Source organism: Pleurodeles waltl, chromosome 5 (assembly GCF_031143425.1).
Source record: "Pleurodeles waltl isolate 20211129_DDA chromosome 5, aPleWal1.hap1.20221129, whole genome shotgun sequence".
Lineage (NCBI taxonomy): Eukaryota > Metazoa > Chordata > Amphibia > Caudata > Salamandridae > Pleurodeles > Pleurodeles waltl.
In genome coordinates this window covers 1,574,637,167-1,574,652,539 of record NC_090444.1, presented here as the reverse complement: position 1 = coordinate 1,574,652,539, position 15,373 = coordinate 1,574,637,167, and the positions used below count along the sequence as shown (strand labels likewise).

Here is a 15,373-nt window from a genome sequence, read left to right as displayed (position 1 = left end):
TGCTAGCTTTTGTGTTTTCCGGATATCTCTCCTCTCTTCAAATCAAATCATTAACATTTATAAAGCGCGCTACTCACCCGTGCGGGTCTCAAGGCGCTAGGGGGGAAAAAAAAGGGGGGGTTATCGCTGCTCGAACAGCCAGGTCTTTAGGAGTCTCCGGAAAGCGGAGTGGTCCTGGGTGGTCCTGAGGCTGGTGGGAAGGGAGTTCCAGGTCTTGGCCGCCAGGAAGGAGAAAGATCTCCCACCCGCCGTGGAGCGGCGGATGCGAGGGACAGCAGCGAGTGCGAGGCCAGAGGAGCGGAGGAGGCGGGTGGGGACGTAGAAGCTGAGGCGTCTGTTAAGGTATTCCGGTCCCTTGTCGTGGAGAGCTTTGTGTGCGTGGGTGAGAAGTCGGAAGGTGATCCTTTTGCTGACTGGGAGCCAATGCAGGTGTCTCAGGTGTGCGGAGATGTGGCTGCTGCGGGGTATGTCGAGGATGAGGCGGGCCGAGGCGTTTTGAATGCGTTGCAGGCGGTTTTGGAGTTTGGCTGTGGTCCCGGCGTAGAGGGTGTTGCCGTAGTCCAGGCGGCTCGTGACGAGGGCGTGGGTCACGGTTTGGTGTCGGCGGGGATCCAGCAGAAGATCTTGCGGAGCATGCGGAGGGTGAGGAAGCAGGCGGAGGACACGGCGTTGACTTGCTTGGTCATGGTGAGAAGAGGGTCCAAGATGAAGCCGATGTTACGGGCGTGGTCTGTGGGGGTCGGTGCGGTGCCGAGGGCAGTGGGCCACCAGGAGTCGTCCCAGGCGGACGGGGTGTTGCCGAGGATGAGGACTTCCGTTTTTTCCGAGTTCAGCTTTAGGCGGCTGAGCCTCATCCAATCTGCGACGTCCTTCATACCCTCTTGTAGGTTGGTCTTGGCGCTGGCGGGGTCCTTGGTGAGGGAGAGTATAAGTTGGGTGTCGTCGGCATAGGAGGTGATGATGATGTCGTGCTTGCGTACGATGTTGGCGAGGGGGCTCATGTAGACATTGAAGAGTGTCGGGCTGAGTGATGAGCCTTGGGGTACGCCGCAGATGATCTCGGTGGGTTCAGAGCGAAACGGAGGGAGGTAAACTCTTGGAAGGTTCTAGTTCGTGCTGCTTTTGCGATGATTAGCCACAGCAAACTTTAATACATTTTATGTTTGGCTATCATAAAACGTTTAGGGCATCGGAAATGTAAGGAAGTGTTATTTCACCTGCAGCTTCTAAACAGCTCTGATATTTGTTTCAGGGTCTCTTCCTTCCTCAAAGCAGCTGTAGGGTGTGGAAATCAATGGAGGGCTAACAGCTAAGCTTCCCCGAAGAGGGTAGATCCCATGGACTTAAGAACATGCTGCAATTATCTTAACGATTATAGGCGTTATCAATGCAGGGCACTTAGTAGCAACTTAACTTCAGTGGTGTTTCTACCATGTGATTCAGTGTGATGGAGTACTTTGCGTTATGGCTATTGTTATTAAGTGCAGGTCTCAAAAAATCTTTAAAATGTTACTAGACCTGCCAGTCTAGTGGCTTGAATTCTCTATTCGATCTACAGAAAATGGACTTGACCCATGAACTTAGAAAACTTTAGCAATATCCCTGGTTTAACACAGCACAGGTTGGGCGAAAAGGCATATGTCTGTAAAACACTGGCCTTCATTAATGTGCCTTGTGTTACTACCCCTTCAACGGGACCAGAACCAATGCATTCACTGATGACGAGGGGGGTGGATGTAGGAGGGTGAGGCATGATCCACATTTAAGCATTTGGGGCATTCACTATTCAGTATTGAAGTACCAATACTAACACTAGGTGGTCTACTGGCTGTTACCTGTAAAACCAGCAAACCAGAGTTTCAATCAAGTTTGCCCTGCGCACTGTGTGATCCTGTGCAAATTACTATGCTGAAATAATTCTGTAAAGCAAATCCAGGAATTTCTACCCTCCAATTTATAAGGAAAAACGTGTTTATACCAGTGACCAAATCTTCATGGGGTCTGAAAAACAACCGTTGAAAACGTTTGTTTGCAAAATTCTCATAATCGACTCCAGTGGCTGAAGCTATTATCATCATACCAGCCCTGTCAAAGGAGTTTGCATTTACAGTGTTGTTCTGGAGGGGTGTATTGGGAGGAGCGGTGAGGTGGAATAGGAGTTGGAACCGTTGTGAATACCTCAGTGACCCCTCCTAATCACAATGACTAGCTCATTGTAGAAAGAAACAGGCAACTTTTTTCACGTTAGCCGACCTATCTGGTGCACAAACACTAGCCATGGGCAGGCACCGTTTGTGTAAAATATATTATAGTGGAATCTGAATCAGGACTGGGATGCTAATTTTACTGCAATTTTATACGGCACTTTGCATTGCTATTTTTTTGCCTATTGCCATTTTGTTTGCTGCATCTGCTTTTATACTGCCCTTTCCTTTCAAATGTGTGTACATATTAAACCTTGAATATGGTCGCTTTATTGATAGGTTCCATATACTACTGTGTAAAGGTTTGAGGGTATCCTACACTCATGTACTTCATTTCATCGCTAATACCTTGCTATCCCTGGCATTGATAAGTCCCCCATATGCATGAGTTTATGGAACTGCCGACCTATTCTTTTAAATGGCGATGTATCTGCAATGATAATATCAATCTCTCTTGGATACAATGTACTGTACTGTGTGCTTGTGTGATTTCACAACCAAATAAAAAGTGTATGCTATTACTACTACTACTACTACTACTACTACTGAATTGAGAGTGACAATAAAGCCAACCAATGGTAAGCAACAGACAGGCACTAGAAGCTAACAATAGTTTTTTTCACAAATAGTTGGCTTGCACTGTCTGGTCGAGACTTTATGACCAGAAAGCCCAATATCTAAGGATGTGTTCTTATTTGTGAGATATACGACCATATAAATACTCGTATTTAATAATATTCGACAACGCATACATCCAAACCATAGGCTAATGTCAAGGTTGATCAATCATACGTTGAATGTAGTGATACTGAATACATGGTATACTTGTGGTTACATATTCAGAATACAGGCTCAATGTTATACTTTACAGTTCTGACGTTTCTGTATTATTCTAATTACTAAATCAGAGGCTAGAATTTGATATTTCATTGTCTGCCCACCGAACATCAATGACTAAGTTATGCTTCATAACTTTAAACATCGCCCATACTTTTAACGTGCCCGTTTGACTTAACACCCTCTGCGCTGCTGCAAGACATCTTAAGAGTTACTACCAGACGCTTACGTATAAAGTCCTCATCAAACAGACATGTTTCATCATGCATGCAGCAATGTTAGGAATATGCAAATAGCTAAGATTATGGCTTGGCTTCGCCGGACAGAACTGCATTCAAGTGAACGGGTCCCATAAAACAGAAGTCCGCCTACAAGTAGCGTTTCCATGTGTATTATTTTACAAACATAACGAACGTAAAAACGGTTAGGTGCGAGCGCGTGCATCTTTTGAAGGTGTTGAGGTGAATGGCCCCCGAATATTCGTTACAGCGATCCGACACATTTATATGCTAATGTATATCAACAATGGTCCATCGTGAAATTAGCAGGAGGCAGGATATCGTTTCTGCTGAAACACACCTTGACAACGTGTTGACCAGTCCCTGCCCTATCATCATTTCAGAACCTCGTTCAGATTTGCCTTTTAATCAGAGCATAAGTGCACTGTTCCACTCAATTCCATGTACAAGGGCAGAACACTATTTAGCCACAATATCGGAAACGCTGCTTCCTTCCAAACTACATTGCGAAACATTTGGTTTCACCACACACGTTGCTTTGTCGCCGAGTTTCGGGCTGTAGTTAACTGATAAGACAGGATAGCTCTTAAAATCAGCATATACAAATGTCAAAGGGAGGTTTAAATGTCCTCCTGCAGTTTCGCTTCCAGTAAATCGCACGAACCCGTATTTAATAGGCAAGTGAAACTGTGAATACAACAGACAGAGGTCTTTCTTACCAGATGGACGACAAGAGCAGCCTGCCAACAAGTAGATTCAGCACTGCAAGCTACAGTACTAGGCGCAGCCTCAGTGTCTGTGATTCTGAAGCGCAGATTCCTCGCCACGCAGTGATTGGCCAGGTTTGCCATTGTGTAATAGGACCGCGTTTAACAGTGTATGTGATTCCCAAAAGCAGATTCTTCTATTGTAAATGTGCGTGCGCGTACCGGCGATAACATCAGCAAGCACACTGTGTAAAGAAAAGAAGCATGCAAATCAACTAACTCAATCTGAAATTTACATTACACATTCAAATGCAAAGCAAAAGCGTAAGTAAATGGAATGGAAACGTAAAGGAACGGCTGCATGTTAGTGTTTTATATGTAATTTGTTTGTAAATATAGAAATACGGAGTTTTAAATAACCTCCAACTTACTTTCAAATACCCAAACGTGTTCATATGTGTATACTTTTTGTGTGGACAATAGCAAAAACATTTCATGACACCACAACAAACAAGCATTAAAAACCATTAAGTCATCGTGCCAAAAAGGAATGTTCCCATGAATTCTAAAGATAGGTGGTGTAATTGCCCAAAGGAATGAACACACGAAAGGGCAATTAAAGTCTGAAAGTGTGAATTTATTCCAAAAGATGAAGAAGAGTATCAATCCCAGGAAGAGCAGGCAAGAGCAACTGGAGACACCGCTTACCAGTCAGGAATCCAGGTCGGAATGCCCACTGGACAGCAGTGGAAGACAGGGCAAAAGAATACAAATATTCCTCCCATTCAAAAGAGTACATTGTCATTAAAGATACACTTACATGTAAATAAAGGAACAATATGCATGCCGCCGATACATCATCCCCATTTCTTATACAACAAAAAAGAAAAAACTAATAGAAACAGTAGCAATTGAGTTCTGAAAACAATCCTAATGCAAATAATAATCTCTAAACTTTGCAGGCAAAACAACATTTACCCTTGAAGTACCAGTCGTGGAATTAGTAATGAAAGAGTTAAAACAGTTTTCAGCATCTGTAGTGTGTTTATACATTTCCTCTGGCACATTTCCCTCAGATACCTCTTTTCTGGCACCTCGAAACATTTGTGTTTCTTACCAGTCATCAATATTTGTACTCAAATCCCCGGCATTAAATCTTGTGCCATCAGCTCCCAACTCCACTTAACATAGCCACCTTCATTATTGCCATGAACATTTTTCACTTTCTCAAACAACTTTTTGAAAAGATTTTATACTGACAACAGCTCCCTTATTCCACCATCCACAATTTTTCAGTAAAGCAGCAGAACGAGTTACGCTCACAAATAGAGCAGGGTCAGAAAAATTGGACTTTCCTTTTGTTGGACCGTAGCTCTTGATAACGCGTCCTTCTGTGTTAATTTATACACATCAGGACTCGTTTTAGGCCAATGAATCTTGGGACCCAGTGAAGAGACACCGTAGGATGAGATAACTGATCAATATGTCAAGCAATATATCAATAATGTCATCAATATTTACCACCACAATGCACTTTACTTTGGATAAAGACATTAATCAATTGTCGGCGCAACCTTGACCTTTCAGCCATGAATAACCACACCTTTGATAGAATTTTATTAATTTTATTCCCTATTGATTACAATCTACGAGCAAAAGAGTTAATCTTAATACCAGGAAACATAACAGCATAGTCACGATATGGCAACTGTGATAAGATTTCATTAATGCAAGAATCACAAACATAAGAACATAGCACGGCGTGAACATAGATCAGAATACAGCAAATGTCATATACGTCTCATGCCCCCCAATCCTAATAGACAGGCCAGAACAATTAATAGGCCCATTAATATTTTAGCAAGTACCCCATTCCAAATATTGGTAAACCAGCTCCCTACTCTGGCAATTTCTTTTCCAAATTTCTCCCAAACTCCAGGTTCCTTCAAATCCTTCAAATCTGCACTATCTCTAGTTAGGTTAGTAAGCATACCTGTAATCTTTTTACTATTGTCCGGAATGAACAAGCAACAATGGCGCTTGTTGAGTATTTTGCAGACTCCTCCACTCTTTGCTAAAAGAATGTCTAAAGCAAGCCGATTTTGAAGAGTCATAGCTCTTTCTGCAGCAAGTTCAGTATCCATCAGTAGTATAGCCCCTGTGAAATTTGTCAGCATGTTATCCACGATAGTGGACAACTTTTGAATCTTCATACAATTCAAGATAACCCCCACTGAAGGGATTATAGCTCCAAATATATCTCCAATGACAGCAGCCACTGATTCTCGTTTTTGTCTAGCATGTTGTAATTCTGATGTTTTAGGTATTTGTTTTAAGTCATCAATCTGCTAAATCTTTGGGAAAACTATTCCCAAATAACATGTCCCATACCATCCCCTAGGGAGACGGTAATAAGCATTAAGCCCACAGATGTAATAGATCCCAGGGATCGCTGGATCCTGTCCATTCAACATAAATGTCTATTTACTCTGAAAGAAAAACACATGTCTGCATTCACTCATTCCCACAAACAAATTGTCCTGCTCAGATTTTGACCTATATATACAAAGCCTACCTACATGTAATGCATCTATAGCTAGCTTGCCTTGTGTCTTGATTGCAGTGTAAGCATAATCATTTGCGTACGTGCGTTTTTCGAATCCTTTTTCTAGTCTTTCTTTCAATGCTTTGCGTCTATCATCAGTATGGTCTAAAAAGCTTTTCTCTACAGGTGATAGCAAGCAAGTCAAATTATTGCGATGTGCATAAGCAGTTCCAAATGTAAGCGTCGGCTCAAAGAATCCTCTAACTATTTTTATATCATGTTCCTTAGCTAACTTGTTTAAGAATTCAATCACAGGCACAAAAGAAAACACAACATCCAGATTCAAATAAAAGTATTGCACATGCTCTTGATTATAGAACCTTGTTAGTAGCAAACTGCAGCTAATCCCGTAGGTTAGAGGAAGGCTATGGTAGGTAACTCCTTCCTGCACAGATGAAGGAATTTTAGTGCACACATAACAGTCTTTCGCATCCATGGTCTCCACATACTCTTTCAGCAAGCGCTAGAAGACATTAGTAGAAAGTTCCCCTTTTGAATTAGTTCCCTCATGCAAGTGTCTTGCATCCTGCTCAAACCTTTCCCATGGGGTTAGTGTTGTAGTTTCAGGTTTTGAAGTAGCGTTAATAGTCTCTTTCTCTATCCATGGCATTCCCACAATCACTCCCACAATTATTATTGCACACACAATACCTACTATAAGACCTCGCCAACCACACACCTTACTTCCCTTGTTACTACCTCTATCATAAGCCATAGCTGTATAGAATCAGATAGTAGACTAACAATCAACTTGAGAATGATTTAGAATTTTCTCTTGCTCTCTGCGTGTATTTACAGCGTCTTCACTCACTCCAGGGCCCCTTTTGTCAAATCAGGTTAGCAGCTTGTCATAATCGGGTTTCTCGAAGTCAATCCGGTTTAATGTCACATCCAGTGATTATAAAGTCTCTTTTCTCAGTTTTCAATTTTCGATTTTAACCAGGTCTCTCCTTTTGATTTGTTCAAGTACCGTAGTATTGGCCTCGTACTTCTCGGTCAAAACAGGATGCTAGGAATTCATGTTCCCACTCAGATGTTGTAGCATACGCCCATTCAGGACCTGTATATCTTTTGTTTGCGACTCTTTTTCTTTTCAGTCTTCGTTCACCTTGCTGTTCCCCTTCACTTAGGTCTTCTACTCGGGATGTATCGTTCTCCTCTGTTATTGTTTCATTTGGTGTGTCTCTTATCCTTAAGAGTGGTTCTCTGGCCAGTTATCACCCTTATGCGTCTTCTTTCGATGTGCATTTTCAGAACGCTGGACAGCACCCTCCTCTTGTGATATTATGTTTTCTCTTGATGGACCTGCAACTGGTTCAGGAGGCTCTGGCACACTCCGATCTCTTTCTACTATTTCTCCTTCTTCTTCTTCTCCTCCTTCTTCTGGGTCTGTACCAGGTTCGAGTTCTAACCCGTATCTGTCTACTTCTGGGAGAACCTCTCCTTGATTTAATTCTCCTGCTGCCTCTACTGAGATAGGTGCTCTGTCACCTCTCTCGAACTTATTTGCTGTTTGACGGACGAGGCTGTTCTCAGTGGGCCCTCCGGCAGTCTCAGTTCCTTCTTGACTGTTTTCTAACTCTGAGACTTCTCTTCCTGGAGCTGTTGTGCCGGAAACTTCAAGTTCCTCTTCAACAGGACACGTTAATTTTTTTGTGTGACTGGCATGTATCCAGTTTGGAACTCCTGCACACTTCACGGCAGTGGTAGTTGTCAAGATTACTTGATGCGGCCCTTTCCAGCGTGGCTCCAGACACAATTTTCTCACGTGCTTCTTGACAACCACCCAGTCACCAGCTTGTAGGGTGTGGCCTGGATCTCCAATCGGTGGCAATGTGTTAGCTTCTACCTGGTGAGAGAAAGAGCGAATCGCATCAGCCAAACCTTTGCAGTAGTCCAACACCATATCATCTGTGATATTCACTAGAGCATTTGCAGGTACTGCTGGCAACCTCATAGCTCTACCCATGAGGATCTCATTGAGGGATAGTCCTGTTTTCTTATCGGGGTGTTTCTCATTGACATCAGCACTAAGGGCAATGCATCTGGCCATTTCATATTGGTAGCTGCGCCATTCATCTTTTGCCATTCTCGATTTCAGAGTACCGTTCATTTGCTCCACTAGTCCTGATGCTTCGGGGCGATAGCTAAAATGCAGTTTTTGTTCGATGTCGAGTGCGGCACACAGGAGCTTAATCACCTCACTGTCGAAGTGACTGCCCCAATCAGATTCTATAGAGACCGGAAACCCGAACCTTGGTATTAACTCCCTAAGTAGCAGCTTTGCAACTGTAAGACTGTCATTTCTACGCGTGGGGTAGGCCTCAATCCAGTGACTGAAAACACACACAATCACCAACACGTACTTCAATCCTCCACAAACAGGCATTTCAATGAAGTCCATTTGCATTTTGCTGAATGGACCGCCAGCTCTCCCAATGTGGCTCAAAGTTACCACTGTCCCCTTTCCAGCATTTATCTGTTGACAGATGATGCACCTGTGACAAATAACCTCGGCAGCATGTCTGAATTTTGGGTTGAACCAGTCGATTTTAAATGACCTGATCATTGCATCCCTCCCAAGGTGAGCCTGTCCATGATATAGTCTGGCAAACTGAGACAGAAGACTGTTTGGCAGGACTAATTTTCCTTCCTCTGAGACCCACAAATCATCAGCCCTCTGTACACATTGCATTCTTTGCCAGGAACGTTTTTCCTCTTTGCTTGCACGTCCTTGTAATGTTTTTAACTCATCTAGAGTATCAACCACCCGTAATGCAAGGTTCAAACATGTGTCATTTTCAGTTTGCGGTAACAATTCCCACTGCTCCTTGAACGATATACAGTTCAATGCACAAAACCTTGCAACTTGATCTGCATAACCGTTTCCCATGGACACAAAGTCTTGCGCACTTAACATGAGCATTGCATTTCACCACGGCAATTTCAAGAGGTAACTGAATTGCATGTAACAAATCCTTTATTTGTTCACCATTTTTCACAGGAGAACCAGAAGAGGTCATGAAACCCCTCTATGACCATAGTTGGCCAAAATCATGTACAATTCCAAATCCGTATCTGCTATCAGTATAGATAGTGACTCTCAGATTCACAGCTGCGTGGCATGGCTTGGTAAGGGCAATTAATTCTGCCACTTGTGCGGAAAACACTCTCTCGAGCCAGGAAGCTTCAATGATGCCAGCTATGGTACACACAGCATATCCAGCTCTCAGTGTTCCAACAGAATCTCTTAAACAGGACCCATCGACAAACATGATACAGTCATTTTCTTTTAACTGGGTGTCCTGAATATCTGGACGTGGTTTGGTACATAATTCGGTTACCTCAAGACAGTCATGTTCAAACTCTTCCTCATTGTTAATCTCAGTGTTTTCAACAGGAAGTAAAGTTGCCGGGTTCAATACAGTACATCGTTTTAGCGAGACATTTGGTGACCCCAGTATGATTGTCTCGTACTTAGTGAGACGAGCATTTGTCATGTGCTGAGTTTTAGTTCGAGTCAACAAAATTTCAACTGAATGCAGAACCATTACTGTTAGGGGGTATCCCATGACTATGCCTTCACACTGCGTAAGGCTCTGACCAACTGCTGCAACTGCGCGCAAACAACCCGGTAAGGCTGCTGCGACGTGGTCCAAGGTAGCTGAAAAATATGCTACAGGGCGATTTGCACCTCCATGGACCTGTGTCAAGACAGACAAAGAACAGGCATCACGTTCATGACAAAACAGTAGAAAAGGCTTTGTATAATCAGGCATGCCTAACGCTGGTGCCCTGCACATGCATTCTCTCAATTCCATAAATGACTCAAGCTCCTCTTTGGACAAAGCTATGGTATACGGCTCATCCTTGATTTCTTTTCCTGTCAGTCTTATTAAAGGTTTCGAGATGATCGAGAAGTTGGGTATCCACTGACGACAGTAGTCCACCATTCCCAAAAACATCCTGACATCTCTCTTTGTCGTTGGAGGGTTCATTTGCAAAATGGCTGTTAATCTTTCTTTTGATATTCTCCTGGACCCTTTTTCGATTAGATGCCCTAGCTATTTCACCTCTTTCTAACAATATTGCAGTTTCTTAGGTGACACCTTGTGTCCGTTATTTCCCAAATGATTCAGCAAGGCAATGGTATCGTATTTACAGTTGTCCCTAGTTTTAGATGCAATCAGCAAATCATCAATGTACTGCACTAGAGTCGAGTTAAAAGGCAGTACTAAGGACTCCAAATCCTTTTTCAGTATCTGGTTAAAGATGGACGGTGATTCAGAAAACCCTTGTGGAATTCTGCACCAACTGTACACCTTATCCAGGAATTTGAAACTGAATAAAAATTGGCTGTCCTCATAAAGAGGTATCGAAAAGAAAGCTTGTGATAGATTTATAACGGTGAACCACTCAGCATCACATGGAACCTGAAACATGATCACTGCTGGATTGGGCACTACGGGGCAACATTTTACCACAATTTCGTTTATTTTTCTCAAATCCTGCACAAATCGAACCTTTCCATAAGGCTTCTTCAAACCCATTATTGGAGAGTTACACGGACTGCTCAAAACCACTTTCAGGACTCCCTGTCTTAGAAAATCTGCAATTATCTGTGACACTTCGATAAGGACATCTTGTGCCATATGATATTGTGGCACCTGAGGAAACACCGCATTCGGCTTTACCTGAACTCTAACTGGTTCCACGCCTTTTATTAGTCCCACTTCCTTTCCTGTCAAATCCCACACCTTCTCTGTCACAGTTCCCTGCAACTCAACAGGTAGATCGATCATGGTAAGCGTTGGGAACAGGGTAATTAAAGGATAATCTTCATTAGCCGTCCCTATGTCTTCCTCTGAAAACGGACCTTCATCTCCCTCATCATCACTATTTGTCTGCACTTCAATTCCACCATTGGAACAGGTAATCGAGCATTTTGTTTTGCACAGTAAGTCCCTTCCCAGTAGGGATACTGGACTTGAATCACAGACTACAAACCTATGTAGTCCCTGAAAGTTGCCGATCTCAACCTGTACTGGATCTGTAATCGGGTTTGTCAGATATTGGTTTGCTACTCCGACTACCCTTATGGTACGCCCTGAAAGTGGTAATTTTGGAACCTCTACACTCCTGACCGTAGAGCGTGTAGCTCCGGTATCAACCAGAAACGAGACTTTGTAGCCCATCACCTTTCCTTCCACATATGGACCCCTCTGATCCATCTCTAAGGATGCTGCAAGCCTGCACTCTTCACTGTCTGAGCTATCATCTGACCACTCTTCATTCATGCCATTTTCACCTCGTAATGGAAACTGTTGTACTGTATTATTTTGACTCATTACCTGGCCTGTGACCTGTTGAGGAAGCATCACCAGTTGCTGTCGCATCAGAGCCATTGGTAATTGCATTTGTTGTCTAGGTACCATGGGAATCTGCTGTTGTACTGGTTGCATTTGCGCTGGCTGTAAACGCGGCATTTGCATCTGCTGTATGGGCTGTACCCCTTGCATTTGTACCAGATCGTTCTGAAAATTCGGGTTTTGATGTCTTATTTTTGGGCCTCTTACATTTTGCAATGTACCTACATTAGCGCCTTGCTGAACAACACCATCCTGCACCATATTCGGGCACTCCCGTTTCCAGTGCCCCACGCCCCCGCACGCGTGACATGGTGACATCCTTTTTGCCCCTTGTACGTCATTTTGAACCACAACCGTATTCAAGTCTGGACCGCGATTCACAAACCCTCGGCCTCGACCTCTCGGTTGTGTCCGAAACGCACCATTCATTTGCGGTTGCTGCTGTATCATTTGTTGAACTCCATTTCCCTGAATTCCTGCCTGTGCAGCCCTTATCTGCATCACCATCACTTTCTCTTTCAGCTTTTTCTGTTTCAGTTCAATCTCATCACTACAGTATTTCGCATACTGCAACACTTCATCAATCGGCTTCGCTTGCCAACAAATCAAATGATTCTTAATCATCTGGCTAACTTCTGGTCTCAACCCTTCGACAAATCTGAACACAAGGTGGTTCATTTCTTTCGGTTCAATAGTCTCAGTACCACTGTAGTGCTTGAATGCCTTTAGAAATCTCTCATAGTAAGCTTGTATTGATTCCTTAACCTCTTGAGAGGTCCGGTCGATCTGCCAATCAGTCACCTTCGGCGACACCTTTTGTTCCAAAAACTCAATCACCTTATGATAATACTTCATCACCTCTTCAGAGGGTGCCCGGTCACCTTATCCCTTGCCGGCTCCTTCGTCGGCCAATCTACTCCTCTCTTGCACTCAAGCCACAAATTAGGCGGAACAATGATTTCAAACAAGGTATTCAAGTCTTCCCAAAGACACTTTGCAAGTTTCACAAACCTACCTGTCTGTTGGTACCACTCGATCGGCTTCTCCCTCAATCTAGGATAGTCATTGGTAAAGGATAGGATGTCTCCTCTGGTCCTTGGTACAGGACACCACCAGCTGTTTCTCTCATGGGTAATATTTTCACTGATTCCAGATCGGGTGAGGCCTTGGCTTGATTAGGCCCTGGACTGTCACCCTTTTCCTTATCTCTTTTCTTTGCCCACCTGCCTTCCCATTTTTCCAGCGCACCCCAAATTTGCACACTTTGCAACAATTCTTTCAAATGTGCCTTAATTCCAGCAGACCTCATGTGCTCAAAGTCTTTGGAGTCAAAATCCAATCTGTACCTTCTTCTCAGGTGTTTAGTGTTTCCGATATCAATGTTGTATTTATCTGCCAGGTTGGCTAATCTCTGATGCACCTTGCCTACTTCTTTGGTAATCTTGGGACACAAGAATCTTAATTCTGCTTCCGTGTAGGACTCTAATCTTTTTACTCCCATTGTACCTTCCACTAATTCAGCAGCTTCTGCACCTAACCTTACAAAGTTTAGGTATTCATCTTGCCTTTCCTTTTCTGGTTCGACTGTAGTCACTGCGGCCTTTTGTGAAGTATATGTCTTTTCTAGCCATTCGTTTAGCTGTTGGACTGTGAAACCCTGCAATGAGATGTTCCCTGCATGTATCATCGGCGACTGTGAGGTGTTTGTACTCATTGTCTGCGGGGTTAAAACCCCTAGCCCTGCTTTACGCATTGCTTCTATGGGTGCTCCTACTGGGCTAAGGTCTATAAAAGGCCTCGGCTTTTCAACTGCTTGTTCTATCTGGGGGGTTCCCATAGACCCTCCTCTTATCAAATCTTGAGTCATTACTCCCTGGTCACATGTGCCAGTTTTGCCTTGCGCATACAATGGCACTGGTGGACCCACAGTAATTGGTAATGATATAGCGGCAGGTGTCTGACCTGGTCCCAGACTCCGTCGAGCAGTAACTCTGTAGGTCTGTTCCAAAGTACCCGGGACAGGCACTAATGGCGGACCAGCTACTGGGTTGTACCCTGGTATCAGTTGTGGCTGTGGCTGAGACAGCAATTTCGGAGTTGACTCAATCTGCACTAATTTTGATCTCGTATATATCGGGTCTGGCGGCACTATCAGATTTGTAGTAGTCTCAAGTACTGGAACGTCTGGGTAGATTCTCTGTATCTGCGGTGGAGGCTGCAACTGTATCGGTACGTCTGGTGCAGTTGGTACACTGACACCATTCTGTATCGAAGCCGTATCACTAGTCTGTACCGTATCAGCAGCTCCCTTTTCCTGCGTCTGGTTCCCAGGATCCATGCTAGTGCTTGGAGCATTGTCGCTCACCACATAAGGTGGCGGGCGATCATGTCCATGAATTCCTCATCGTCTGAATCATCTTCCTCTTCCCAAGGTCTTTTATTTTCTTTAGAATTGTTGGAGTCTTTATCGGTCTTACAGGAGGCTTTCTTTCCCTGTGTTTCTTCTCCCTGTGCTATTGCTGGAAACAATTTTAGTCCGTCAACAATTCCCCTTCTCCACATTTTACTCTCGTTATCCCATCTAGCCTCAGCATAGGATTTTTCTGCCCTTCTCAGTCTTCTCTGAAACTTTTCTTGCCTTTGTTTAAGAGCCATTAGATCCCAAACCGCTAAGGCTTCATACTGAGCTGGCCTCGGAGGTGGTTTCTGTGTACTTAACATCCACCTCAAATTTTCTAGCACCCTAGTATTGAACGTCCCATGTTCTGGGAATGCTAAACATCCCTCTTTTTCTGTTAATTTGCGCCACTGTTTCATCCATAAACAAGGCGTGACACCTTTCTCTTCCATGACTATATAAGCTGGAGTACCCTCGGGTGGTGTAGGCTCCCCATCAGTTGCTACAATATATGCGTCTCCTTTCAGAGCGCTCTTAAATGCCTTGACAAAATTCATTTTGCAATTTTCTCTTATTTGTATTTTAATCGAAGTGACTTAGTTCCCAGGACACTCTTCACCCACCTTTCTCAACCTATTGCCTCTCACGGACGGCAGACAATCCGTGCGCGACCCCTCTCGACGACGGACATATCTCAGCGCAGCACCACTGACGTCACACTCACACACACTGTAGCTGACAAAGTCTTGCGGCTCATCCGCTCCTCACTGAATTCACACAAACTAATGCAAATTATTGCGAGCACCTTAAATGACAACTCAAATCTGCCGGTTTACTACAGGAAGGGTAACTCATTTGCTTCAGAACTTTACAGAGATTTGACTTGAAGCCTCAGCCGCTACTTTCTCCTTATCAGCTCCCACATACGCAAGTAGAATTCGACCCGCAATTTCTACTCTCGACTTTACAATGGCTCATCCTAGTGCACTTTAGAACTTGCCAAATCTCCATAGA

At 43.8% G+C, this 15,373-nt stretch overlaps 1 protein-coding gene across 2 annotated transcripts in view; it reads right to left on the bottom strand.

Annotated features, from left to right (window-relative positions):
* Positions 1 to 15,373, bottom strand: part of RNF144A (ring finger protein 144A) — a 168,291-nt gene that overhangs the window by 67,758 nt on the left and 85,160 nt on the right. Inside the window, exon 3 of one of the 2 annotated variants that reach the window (XM_069235884.1) lies at positions 4,000 to 4,232. The gene's annotated coding sequence lies outside the window, so the exon portion shown is untranslated. Of the gene's footprint in view, positions 1 to 3,999; positions 4,233 to 15,373 lie in introns of those variants that run through there. The other variant, XM_069235885.1, reaches the window with a different exon arrangement.